General features: G+C 46.5%; 1 protein-coding gene across 3 annotated transcripts in view; it reads right to left on the bottom strand.

Annotated features, from left to right (window-relative positions):
* Mvl (solute carrier family member malvolio) overlaps positions 1-1,749 on the bottom strand; it is a 36,671-nt gene extending 34,922 nt beyond the window's left edge. The window contains exons 1-2 of one of the 3 annotated variants that reach the window (XM_075680367.1): positions 1,474-1,749; positions 462-512 (exon numbers count right to left, since the gene is read on the bottom strand). The gene's annotated coding sequence lies outside the window, so the exon portion shown is untranslated. The remainder of the gene's footprint in view (positions 1-461; positions 513-1,473) is intronic. The other 2 variants (XM_075680364.1, XM_075680365.1) reach the window with 2 other exon arrangements.
* Positions 1,750-11,745: the final 9,996 nt, after the last annotated feature.

Here is an 11,745-nt window from a genome sequence, read left to right on the forward strand (position 1 = left end):
TTTCACAGCTATGACAATAAGATGCATTAGCACAGCATGCTGCACTCATAATATATGATGTTACTTACACATAAATTTCTGCAGCGATAACTTCAGTAAGTGAAAACAAATTTGTTGTTGCGCAGAATTCGCACTTTAACTGTATGCACTTAGAAAGCTCATTATAATAAACAGTGCTGTGCATAGCAATACGTCTCCAGTGACTTGTACATCACACATACATAATTATAAGTTAAGGGCACAAAAACTGTAAGCTTATATATGCTTCAAAATATGGCCAACATTGACAGGCCATGTGGATGAATAAGCTTACATTCTGATTCATGTTGCTTGTTATGTACACTTGCTTTCTGCATCTTTTATACTCTTCTGTGTACTACAATGCACAAACAAAACCAGAATAACCTCAAGAACCTAAACTGAATAATATAAGAATAAGTGGGTAAAATATCATCACAGACCATGAGATGAGACGGGTGTTTCACAATTTTCTGATCACTTTGCTGCAAACTCTGCAAGAGAAGTTAGTATCCATGCATGAGCTGCCGCTTCGTTTGTCAGCTGCTTAAATAAAGCAACGCTAGAAAAAATTTATTGCTTTACTTGGTATACGATATGATCACGACGGCACGATAAGAATTTTTCGCACAGTCAAGCGTCTTTAGGAAGCATTATCTTGTACAGTCAGAAATTGCCTTGCAGCTGATATAATAAAATAATAATGATAATTTACATTAAGAAATACACGACATACGTCTAGAGTGAGATCTCATGCTTGAAACTCGGTTTTTCCGTCAAATTTTCGTTGGTTCAATGCATTATAGCACCCCCATTGTCTACCTGCTTCATTAATGCATTTATAGTGCCGACATCGCTTTTACAGTGCTTGTCAAAATGAGGAGTACGTGTATAATCAATGGTGTAATACGCTTCGCTGACCGGTTCCAGGGGCTTCTGGTGATAGCCACGAATAAGACTGACCCAGTCGTGAAGGGAACAGAAACTCAAAGTGGTTGGCCATGAATTTTGTCAAGGACCAATTCTGCGCAAGCGCATGACTATGTAGCTGCCTAATTTTTGCAACCGTATACCAATCGCAGCTTGGCAAATTAGCGGAGCTACTCGCACTTAGCCGGCAAGCTTGTCGTTACAGTGTCATCGCTCTTAATATATTGTAACGACGCTGTCGGTTAGAGGGAGATCCCGCCTAGGTGAGTTCCGAATTCAGAGGAATACGGTTGTCAACATTTGACAGAATCTTAGCAAATGTTCACATGAGCATCCTGGGCTTATTGAAATTCCCGATTGAGAAGTCCGGCAATAGTGTTCCCCATAACAAACGCCAGCGTTACACCAACACAGTGGACGGTGGCACCGGTATCGATGACATGTGCATAATTTGCACATGGGAGAAAACAGAAAGAGAAAGGCGGGGTTGGGGAGAAGAGGCGCACAATGAGTGATGTGACTCACCTGAAGGCCTGTCCGCACATGCAGCACACAAAAGTTCCGGCACTCCTCAACAAATAAAAGCTCCGGCAGAAATTTCTAGCATTGCCGTAACGTTTGCGAAGCACCCTTCATACCGCTGCCCGTCCGCAACAGCTGCGTGAGGTGCGAAGGCGCTAGGGCGTACGCGAAGTCAGGAACGAAACTCACGAAACCTCCGAACACCGAACAGAGATTTTTTCCGCGCGCAGCGTTCGCAGCGGTGACTATATAAACTGAAACGCAATCAGCACAGCCTCTAAGATCGGGCAGCGCGCGCCGAGCTGCCAGAGCTTGTGACGTGGCCGCCGAGATGGTGCGTCCGACAGACGCAATCATATACCTTGGCATTTCATTACAATATTTACTGCTACTTCAATCAACCGAATATATAACCTTCGTTACATAGTGTGTGTGTGTATATATATATATATATATATATTTATATATATATATATATATATATATATATATATATATATATTTGACCAACCTTCTCTGCCTTAATCTGTTTATAGTCATGACGCTTACACGGCTTTGTTAAGTGGCCAAAATCGAGATCTGGTTAAAATCGAGATCTGGTTCTCAGTCAGATTCCCGTCAAATCTAAGCGGTTGTCTGATATAATTTGCACTGTACGTTTGCGCGTACTTCTGATATGACACACTCGATCTCATTCCTCCACGGACATGAAAGCCGCACTTTTCCATAGTGGATATATTAATTGCGAACATGGGACCAATGAAATAAGTTTTGCTGCAAACTTCTGCATGATTATTTACAGATTAGTATTTCTGATTACACGTGATCAGCACGCTGTTGAGACGCTAGAGTTACTGTATATGGCTCCCGCATGGGTCCCTGCGGGAGATATATACAGTAACTCGATCTATTGAGACACCACCTCTAATAAGCACTCTCTACTGGCTGTGTACGATTGCAATCTTTGCGCTATCGGTGGCGTAGCCATCTATTTCGGGAAGGGGGGGGGGGATTCTGCGCCGACAGCTACCACTCATCCCTAAAGCCCGTGCCTTTACTCATCCCCCTTCTTCGTCTCTCTCCCCCCCCCATACATATATATATATATATATATATATATATATATATATATATATATATATATATATATATATATATATATATATATATATATATATATATATATATATATATATGGAGGTTGTGCAACGCTCAAAGACAAACTCTTAACATCCCCCGGAGACAAGAATGTGCACGTTTTCTGCATACGTGACTTGGAAAAACGAACAGCGCGCTAAAAACGGGGCAAACGAGAACAAGACTGCACACTATCGTGTGTATTCTTGTTTGCAGGCCAGACTAGTTGCAGCCCAGGTAACAGCGGAGATAACCATTCTTTTCCAGCCAGATCTTAAGGGAGTGGCACGGCCATGGCTACGTACGGAAAATGGCGAGCACTATTTTGCAAGTCGCCTATCTTTATCGTACTTTCGGCATTGTGGGTATGCTATTCTAGATTTAATAATATACAGGAACGAAGCTTTGCGCAAGAACTTCAATAGTATGATATGATGTAAGTTTCACTCCCTTTCGGTGACCTGCTGTCCGACTTGTTTGAAGAGATATTTGGAAGCAACTTGAGATCATGGTACTGCAGTCATCACGCGACGCATATTTTATTTGATCACGCATGGGAATTGATGAGGCAGACAGTCCGAAGCAGGGCTGCTTCCTATTTAGTAGCCCTTGTGAAAATTACGGCAAGCGTAGTTCGCAGCAAAATAAGTCCCAGTAGCTCCGAGAGGTTCGAAAGTATCGTGTCTACTGATGCCCGTCTATTCTGAAAATTGCCGAGACGTTTCGTTAGGATGGGCTTGCCGCAGCGAGCAGCACGTGTTACGACGGGGTGGGTGAGCCCCAGCTAGGCGAATGGCCATGGCCGTCTGGCGTTGAGCGATCGGGCAGTGACGAGATGCTCTCTATGTTCATAATTATTCGCCAACTTCGTTCTTGACGCCTTTTATGCGCGTCCCCCCCCCCCTTCTGATGTACATGACCCCACTCCCATAAATTTATTTTCCGTTAGTCACTATCGCATTCCTCAACATTCATCGGTTTGTTGAACGGCGCAGCGCCCCTTAACATTCCTATATTTTTGTTTATGCGTGGATTTCGGGACCATACACATACCTGCCCTCCTACCTGTTTGTTGTTGCGGTATCTTAGCTTCGCTGGACTAGCACCCCCGTCCTTGAGATGGCCTTGAAAAAACGCGGTGTCAAGTCGAGCGGTAAAAAAAAAACGCGACCTTCTCCGAGCGAAGAGGCGGGTGAACAGAGGAACGACAGTGTGCAGACAGCACAAAATTACCAACCCTTCCCCTACCGGAAAATGGGGGTAAGCGAAGCTTGTCCTGTGTGCACGTGACCTTCGTCACGGTTAAGTAACCCACAGGTAACAGTGCCAGGTTGCTTCGGCCTCCCGCTCCCTCAGCTCGGGATCTTCTTGTTGCTGTCGGATTGCCTGGTTTTGGGCGGAACCCTTCCAGGGCGAGTTCTCGCCGCCGCTCGTCGAACGCTGCCCGTTCCTCGGGGGAACGCACAACGCGTGACCGTCCCACCCGTTTCCCGAGACTGACTGCACGAAAACGAAGCTGGCGCAGCGCCCGCGACACCCTTTCCTACCCTTTCCATCCCCGGCTGAAGCGAAACGGCTCTGATTGGTTGTGCGCGTGGCGTGAGCGCGCGCCTCTGCAGCTGGAATCCTTGCTAATGACCCACGTTCCGGCGCCGGCGCAGCTGTCAACTAATCGAACCGCCCTTTCCAGCAGCTGCTCTGCTCTGGGAGCAACTGGGCTTTGGCGTGACCACATCACCACCGAAACGTGTGAGCCAATGCAAGCTTCTCTTGAAAACAAGTGCTTCGTCACTGACGTCACGCGGCGGCGGCGGCGGCGGCATGTGGCGACAGTCGACTGCGAAGTGAGAGAGATGGCGATGGAGTACGTTCGCCCGGGGTCTAATGGATTACGCGGTAGGCCTCATAAGTACGCTACGGCTGAGGATGCTCGGCAAGCGAGAAACGAGGTGCGACGTGCGAAGCGGCGGCAGCAAGGCGTTTGACCGTGAGTGCTGTTTTGTCCTGCTGAGATGATGCGTAATTGTGTTCGGCTTGTGTTACACATTTGTCACACACTTACAAGCGGCAAGCAGGCTGCACCTTTAGGTAGTGCATTAAGTGTTCGCATATGTCGTTGAGGTCGTCGCGCTAAAGCGCCACACGTACACTCCACACTGCGGCTCGTTATGCCTTGCAAGAAGCCTGACAATTTTTGTCCAGTGATTGAGTGAGTGAGTGAGTGAGTGAGTGAGTGAGTGAGTGAGTGAGTGAGTGAGTGAGTGAGTGAGTGAGTGAGTGAGTGAGTGAGTGAGATCGGCGTATCAAATCAATACAGGGGCATTGAGAGACGCACAAGTGCAGTGCTCCGCATTAAATTTTACCACCGGGGGTTCTTTAATAAAGGTGCACCCGAAGCTCAGTGAGCTCAGCACTTTAGAGTTTTTGCTCTCCACTCGAATGCGGCCATCGCTGCCAAGAAGCAAACAGGCAACCTCGTGCTCGAGCCGCCGCGGCGTGTTTCTTGTTGATACGTTTTCCCTGATATAGCGTCACTGAAGCTTGGTACTGCGAGGTCACCAAAAATGCTGTATATATAGACCCCCAAATTTCAAAGTAAAGTTTGACACTTCGTCACGTGCCCCATAAATCGCCAGTTTAGTGCAGATATGCGAAATGCTAGAGTTGTGCGAGTAGTCCATGTTTGGAATATATGTAGATCGAAGAGACGTTGCTACATGATTCGTGTTCGATAAGAGAATGTACTAATCGAAATGGTGGAATATTCGTTTGTGTTCGAATATTAGGTATAACAGCAGTTATTGAGTCCCGGGGGCAAAAAGATCCGACGCACTCCGAAGCTTCCGAATGAGTCTGCTGAGAGAACGCATGAAAAAGCCAACTTCTGTAAACCAACCCAATTTCAGTCTTAAATAATATTGCCTCGCCTCCAGGCAGCCTACGGACCTGTTGGCACGTGCCCGGTATGCACCCCTCCACACACAACCTCCCCCCTTCCCCCTCTTGCAGGGTTACGCGCCTGGTGATACCTATGCTATTGTAACTTTTACCACGCGAAGTTCTTCAACGTGCACCTAAATATTTGCGCGCGGGCACTTTTACACACACTGCACGTACCGCAGTGCTGTCGCCGTGGCCGGAAACCGCACCCGTAACTTCGTGCTCGGGAGCAAGTCGCCATTAAAGAAGCTGAATCACCGTGGTGGAATCGAAACGAGATGCCTCTCCGCAGTGACAGAACGCCTTTTTGTCTTTTTCTGAACCACGTGGCCAGGCATCATGTGCGTATACTCACGTCTACGCCTCCGTAAGCAAACGCTGGGCGTTTCTCCTCCGCTCAGCTCTGATGTGCATGTGCGCTACGTAGATGGCGTGTACAGTGCCACCCAGCGAAAGTGCGCGCCGGCTGCGCTTGCAGGTGGCGTATGTACGATCAAGTTCTAGTGCTTTTCTTTTCCGAATGTACCGCTGGCGCAAACAAGTGCAGGCGCACCTGAATGCCTCGTGTATACAGTGCACCAGGCTGTCGCGCTTGGCATTCGCAGTTGCAAAAAGCACGCGGCAAGCACATCGCGGAAGCGTTTCAGGCATGCGGAAATGAGGGTCCTTGTGAAATAACTCTACGCGCGCGCACAGCAATCGTCCTACCGCGCCCCCGTGGTAAGCCCGCTTATTTTATCTCTATTCGTTTCTACGCGTTACGTCAGAGCGCGCATAGTGTAGCAGCTGCTTTTCGGCAAACTCGAAGAATAGCCGGACCACCTGACAAGCCGTTACATCTATATAGTATAGATGGAATTAATAGTGTCTGCCACATGCGCGCGGATTCCGCGTGCATTCATGGCCAAGCGGGAACACATCAAGAAATGTCAAACGGGCGTTCGGTGCGAACATGCGAGAAAATTTGGATTCGTAAGCAAGAGAAATGTTGGCTAGAGGCATTACCTTACTTTCGACGCTTACCTTCTGGAAAGAACACACAAATGCACACAAGTAATTGGGCACCAAAGACAAACATGCTGCGGTCGTTGTTGTTACTCCAAGTACTGTCCGCGTTATCGGCTCGTGAACACGGGGGTTTACTAACTGTATCAAGCCAAAGATACGTTGCAGTCGATACGTACAGTTGTGTACAGTCGATACGTATACAGTCTCTGCCGAATGAAACGAAGAAAACACGCACCTGACTCCGCGATCGTGAAGTCCGGTCGGTTTCCCATTGCTTCAGCACACTCTGAAAACGCAGTACAGGAACGTAAACTCTTCACTTTGACATCCAGAGCTGTACTGAGTTTTCTAGTGCAAGGGGCTCCATAGAAGTTGCACGTCACAACAAGTTGACCAATTTTGCTATTGTTAGCGGATTTGAACTTCACGCTTTCACTAAATCGCTAAAAGCTAATTCTCCGTGCTTGCTGGTTATCTGTATCAGAAGCGCTAGCCTATGTCGGATCACAAGGCATGATACAGTCCTTGCCGTACATTCAGTGCGGACATTTGGGCGGTTATACTTTATGTCAATACGTAACAAAAGCAAATTCAGTTATATATCTTCGAGTACGTTGCACCCAGGGCGCAGTGGCAATTTTAGCTTTAATTTTAAGTCGGAGGTATATTTTGTAACGGTTCTATGTAGCCGAACACGGTGTCCAATCCCGCCAGTGGACTCGTGAACCACATGTCGTGAGCCCCGGGACATGGGAAACATTGCATATTGGATCATAAGTTCATCTGGTCACTTTGAGGCGCGGCCAAGAATCGGTGATACTCACGGTCATATATAACTAGTTCGTTTCGGCAAAAGCTGCACATTCTGTTTATTCAAGTATACCAGGGAGAAAAGGAGCGCATCATTGAGTTCCGAAACATTCCGCTGTATATGTATGTAAGGGTGCGCCATCTAACATTGAGCATGTTTCCAAAGGCGAAGCCTACTACTGTTCGGACAAAACCAACTGTACGTTTTTAGCAAACTCCTAGGAAACCTTCCAGTGTACATACATATATATATATATATATATATATATATATATATATATATATATATATATATATATATATATATATATATATATATATATATATATATATATATATCATAAGAAGCCAACAAACACTGACACCAAGGACAACATAGGGGAAATTACTTATGCTTAATAAATGAAATAAAGAAACAACAAACTAATGGAATATATATATATATATATATATATATATATATATATATATATATATATATATATATATATATATATATATATATATATATATATATAGCCGGAATACAGTTGGTTTCATGGGCATCGGAGGGCTTTTCTTTCTTTTCTTTTTTAACGCAATCCATTGTAACTGAGACACGTGGTACATGCGCATCCGGCTGTTCATGTTCCCTCAGGTGAAGGAGTGAAGCTTTATGCTCTTGAGCGACGTACACGGAAACGTTGACGGAAAGTCCCGGCAAGAAGCGCGACATTGCATGCATTGACGCACTCGAAATTCCGGGAACGCGTAGGCTGCTAGGGCGGCCCTATGTAGATGCGTACACGCGGGAGCGTCCGTGTTAAGCACGGGCCAGACCGGTCGACATGCTTCCGCGGGAGGGCAGCGAATCGCCAATGCGCGAGCTTTTCAGAGTGATTTGGCTTCCGTATGCATAGCACCTTGGGGACCGGCGTAAATATCGCGAGCGAGAACCAATTTTGGAAGGTGCATTCTTTGCGAACAAATCCCAAAGCAAATCTTCAGACCTTTCGACATCTAACAGCAGTGGCTAATGTGTCATCACGCGGCTGATCGCTACCGTTCGTCGATGATAAATTCGCGTTCTCACGACAGTCGAGCTCAAAAGGAAATCTCGATTTCCGCCCACTTGAGTCGCCTACATGCTTCTTCAAAAAATTCTGGTTGACAGGGATAAATATGTAGTAGCCCGATGCTCTAGCCATTCGGCCTCAGTCGCACGTATGACAGGGATATCGGATGCAAGCTTTATAATAATAAACAACGCTGTTAAATAGTGCATTGATTAATTTTTTATTTTACTTTGTTATTAATGTTTTTTTTTGTTTTTTTTTCCTTGCTGAGCACTGTGAATGAATGAATGAATGAATGAATGAATGAATGAATGAATGAAAACTGGATCTTCAACGCCCTTCTGGTGTTTCATGATTTGCCGATCGTACTGCCGTGTTTTCATTTAATCGCACAGTACACTCGCGCACAAAAGAAGATAAGTCGCGGAGTCATTCGGTGATACTGCCTTGCGTATAAACAGCATATTCAAGCAAAAACGAAAAGTGTGCATTACACTCGAGGTGGCGCACGTTATAGTTCTCAGAAACCGCGCCATCGCTTGACTCTGCACTGGAACGCCAGCACGTAAACACATGTGGCCACATCTGTTTACAAGGCAGCGCGAACCGCCCCAGCCGCCTCATATCAGCTGCAAAGCAGCAGGTCGCTTGCAATCATATCTGCACTTCCTTTTTGGTCGTCTGCGCGAGGCAGCAACGGTTAGGCCTCCGTTTACCGAAATGTTGCTCATGCCGAAATACGCTGCGATAGCGCGAATGAAGTTCGCTATAACGAGTTGGAAAAGGACTGCAGCGTAGCACACGGCCTGTCATGCACATGCAAGGGTACCGGTCGAAACTCGTGCCGGGTATTATGAACGGTGCCCACCGAGTCATCTGGAGCGGTCAGCAAAGGCGCGAGCAACTGCGCATTGAGACACGTTGTGTATACGACTGTGAACAGCGTTGCTGCTGACGCCAACGCTGCGGTCGTCCACGCAGCTGTAAGACGATACCCGTGGCCGTTTTTTTTTAACGCGCTTTCTTCGCGTGTCATTTTTGGAGACAAGCTTTGGACTTCGAAATGCGTATACCGTTGACACCTCGTTAAATTTGCAAAGTTAAAGCGACCCTGTTACGTTAGGTTGTCGCACCGCGAATAGCCTATACAAGCGGGCGCTTTAGTGTAGTAAGCATGCAGCCGTCGCGGATGCGAGGAGACTGTTGATTATCCTTTGGGCCTCTGTCCGCGTTACGACATTCGCCGTTTTCCCCCAGAAAATTATCGCATGTAGTACGAGATCTTAGGATCCTTCAATCAATGGGCGGTTGGTTGGTCTCTGACCGCGAATGGACGCATGTAATGAATCGGCTGATAAGGCCATCGACCTGCACTATACGTGTGCAAATGTGTCAGTGACAGGCTCTGTCCACTACGGTATTTCGCAAAGAAACAAATAAAGATAACTAAATGCCCTCCCTGCAACAAACAACACGCCGTCAAGTGCATAATTTCTTTTTTTAAGACGAAGCTTGCTTCGCCGGCGTTCGCGTCTGCTCCGTCAGTTTCTCGCCAAGTAAGGTAAGGTAAGGCAGTGTATAATAGTAAGCTTGGTCGATCCCACAGATGCCGTAATCAAAACTGGGCCTATATCTCTGAGGCAGTGTAATTCGCCGTCGAGTGGGTCGCGTGGTGAAGCCACGTGGTGGGGGCCACGTGATGGAGTCACCGCATCGCGCCACTCTCGATCTTCCCGAATGCGTAACGCGCTTGTCCTTGTTTCGTCCTTTAGGTGGTTTATTTAAAATGTAGCTCAAATGAATTCCAACGTATTTCAATGAAGCTAACGCTGCTTTTGGCACTGATTACGGATGTTTTCTACCGGATCTTGTTTTTGTTTTATTTCCCCTTGTTACGTAGCAGACTTCACGCCGGCCTGTACGAACTCGCCCCCCCTCCCCCCTAACCTTTTCTTCATTCGTCTTCTCTATATTACGTTCATCGCTGGAATATCTGACTGCGACTATATAGTGCAGCTTTTAAATGCCTGTTCTACGAAAGCAGAGGTGCTCGGACTATGAACTGACATTTCTGCTGCCAAGAAGCCACGCCAACGTTACTGACGTACACTATTGACTCATGTATACGTGAAGTCGAGAAGCTTATTTGACGGCCTTTGTTGAGCTTGGTGCCTCCTCCTTCAATCTCGTACACCTCCTTTCTTTTTCCTATTTCTCATTTTTATTGCACAAAGCATTAACAAGCACATAATCAAGCCTTTCTTCACTGCAACCGAACACACAAACCTTCAGTTATATCAGTGGCTGTTTAAACGAAGAGCCACGGCTTTTCTCATGTTAAAAGCCCACATAGCGTGTTATCGCTGTTAACTGGATGCATATGAGACTGAAGTAATGAGAATTAACTGTAAACTTATTAATGCGATTCAGCGCAACTTAATAAATGATAATTATAACTGCAAATCTCATTCATCCACAGAGGCAGAGTGCACACAACTTTCTATAGAAGAGCTCGCACAAGCGACAGGTCAGACCGCGGAGGGAAGTGACACACGCAGCGCTGACCAAGCTGCTCAGTCAGCGATGCGTCGGCCGATCAGTCATCTCAGAACGCAGCTGCGTTTTCATCGTTCCTCTACGACAGCGTCGCTGCGGCTACGTGTCGCGCTCTATCTCTCTGTGCCACAGAAGAAAAAAAATGAAGAAGAGAGAGAGAGCTTCAGGCCGGAGAGCCAATATCGTGTTCCGTGACCTTTGTTCAGCTTCGACTGTCAATGTCCCACTTTTTTCTTGCGCTTGAATTCTGCGCTGCTTGAATGCCATATAGAAGGCCAGTAGCGGCAAGTGAAATAGTGAAGTGTCGCTTTGACAAAATTGCACAGAACATACACAGGAAATACTGCACGCGATCTTTTGGAAGTCTTTCGCATCAGGAAAAGAGGCACAGATTGCGCCAGCAATACTTCTTTGTGTCTGTTTGGAAGCGAGATGTGTGTGTTAAAAGAAAATACATTTTTCGTGCTGAACCTGTGCGCATGCGCATTTTATTGTAAGATTTCTTCTAGTCTTCTATAGGGCGACTAATAACTCAGTTGTGAGCGTAGCACCCGTAATGTGTTCTTGGCGACTGCTTTATTTGCGCCGCAACGACTTCATCATGTCTCTTTCACGTGTGCCCGTGACTGGAGTCCTCGAAGGACGTCAGGGCTTCAGGCTGGCACTTATCCATGGGAATGCATATACTGAACTCTTCGCGTTCACGGCAAACACGTTGCGTACGGTGCTTTTAACAAACCTTAAAGGCTGCTAAAGCATTTGTTGAAAA

The sequence above is a fragment of the Dermacentor variabilis genome, chromosome 2 (assembly GCF_050947875.1).
Source record: "Dermacentor variabilis isolate Ectoservices chromosome 2, ASM5094787v1, whole genome shotgun sequence".
In the NCBI taxonomy this organism is placed as follows: domain Eukaryota; kingdom Metazoa; phylum Arthropoda; class Arachnida; order Ixodida; family Ixodidae; genus Dermacentor; species Dermacentor variabilis.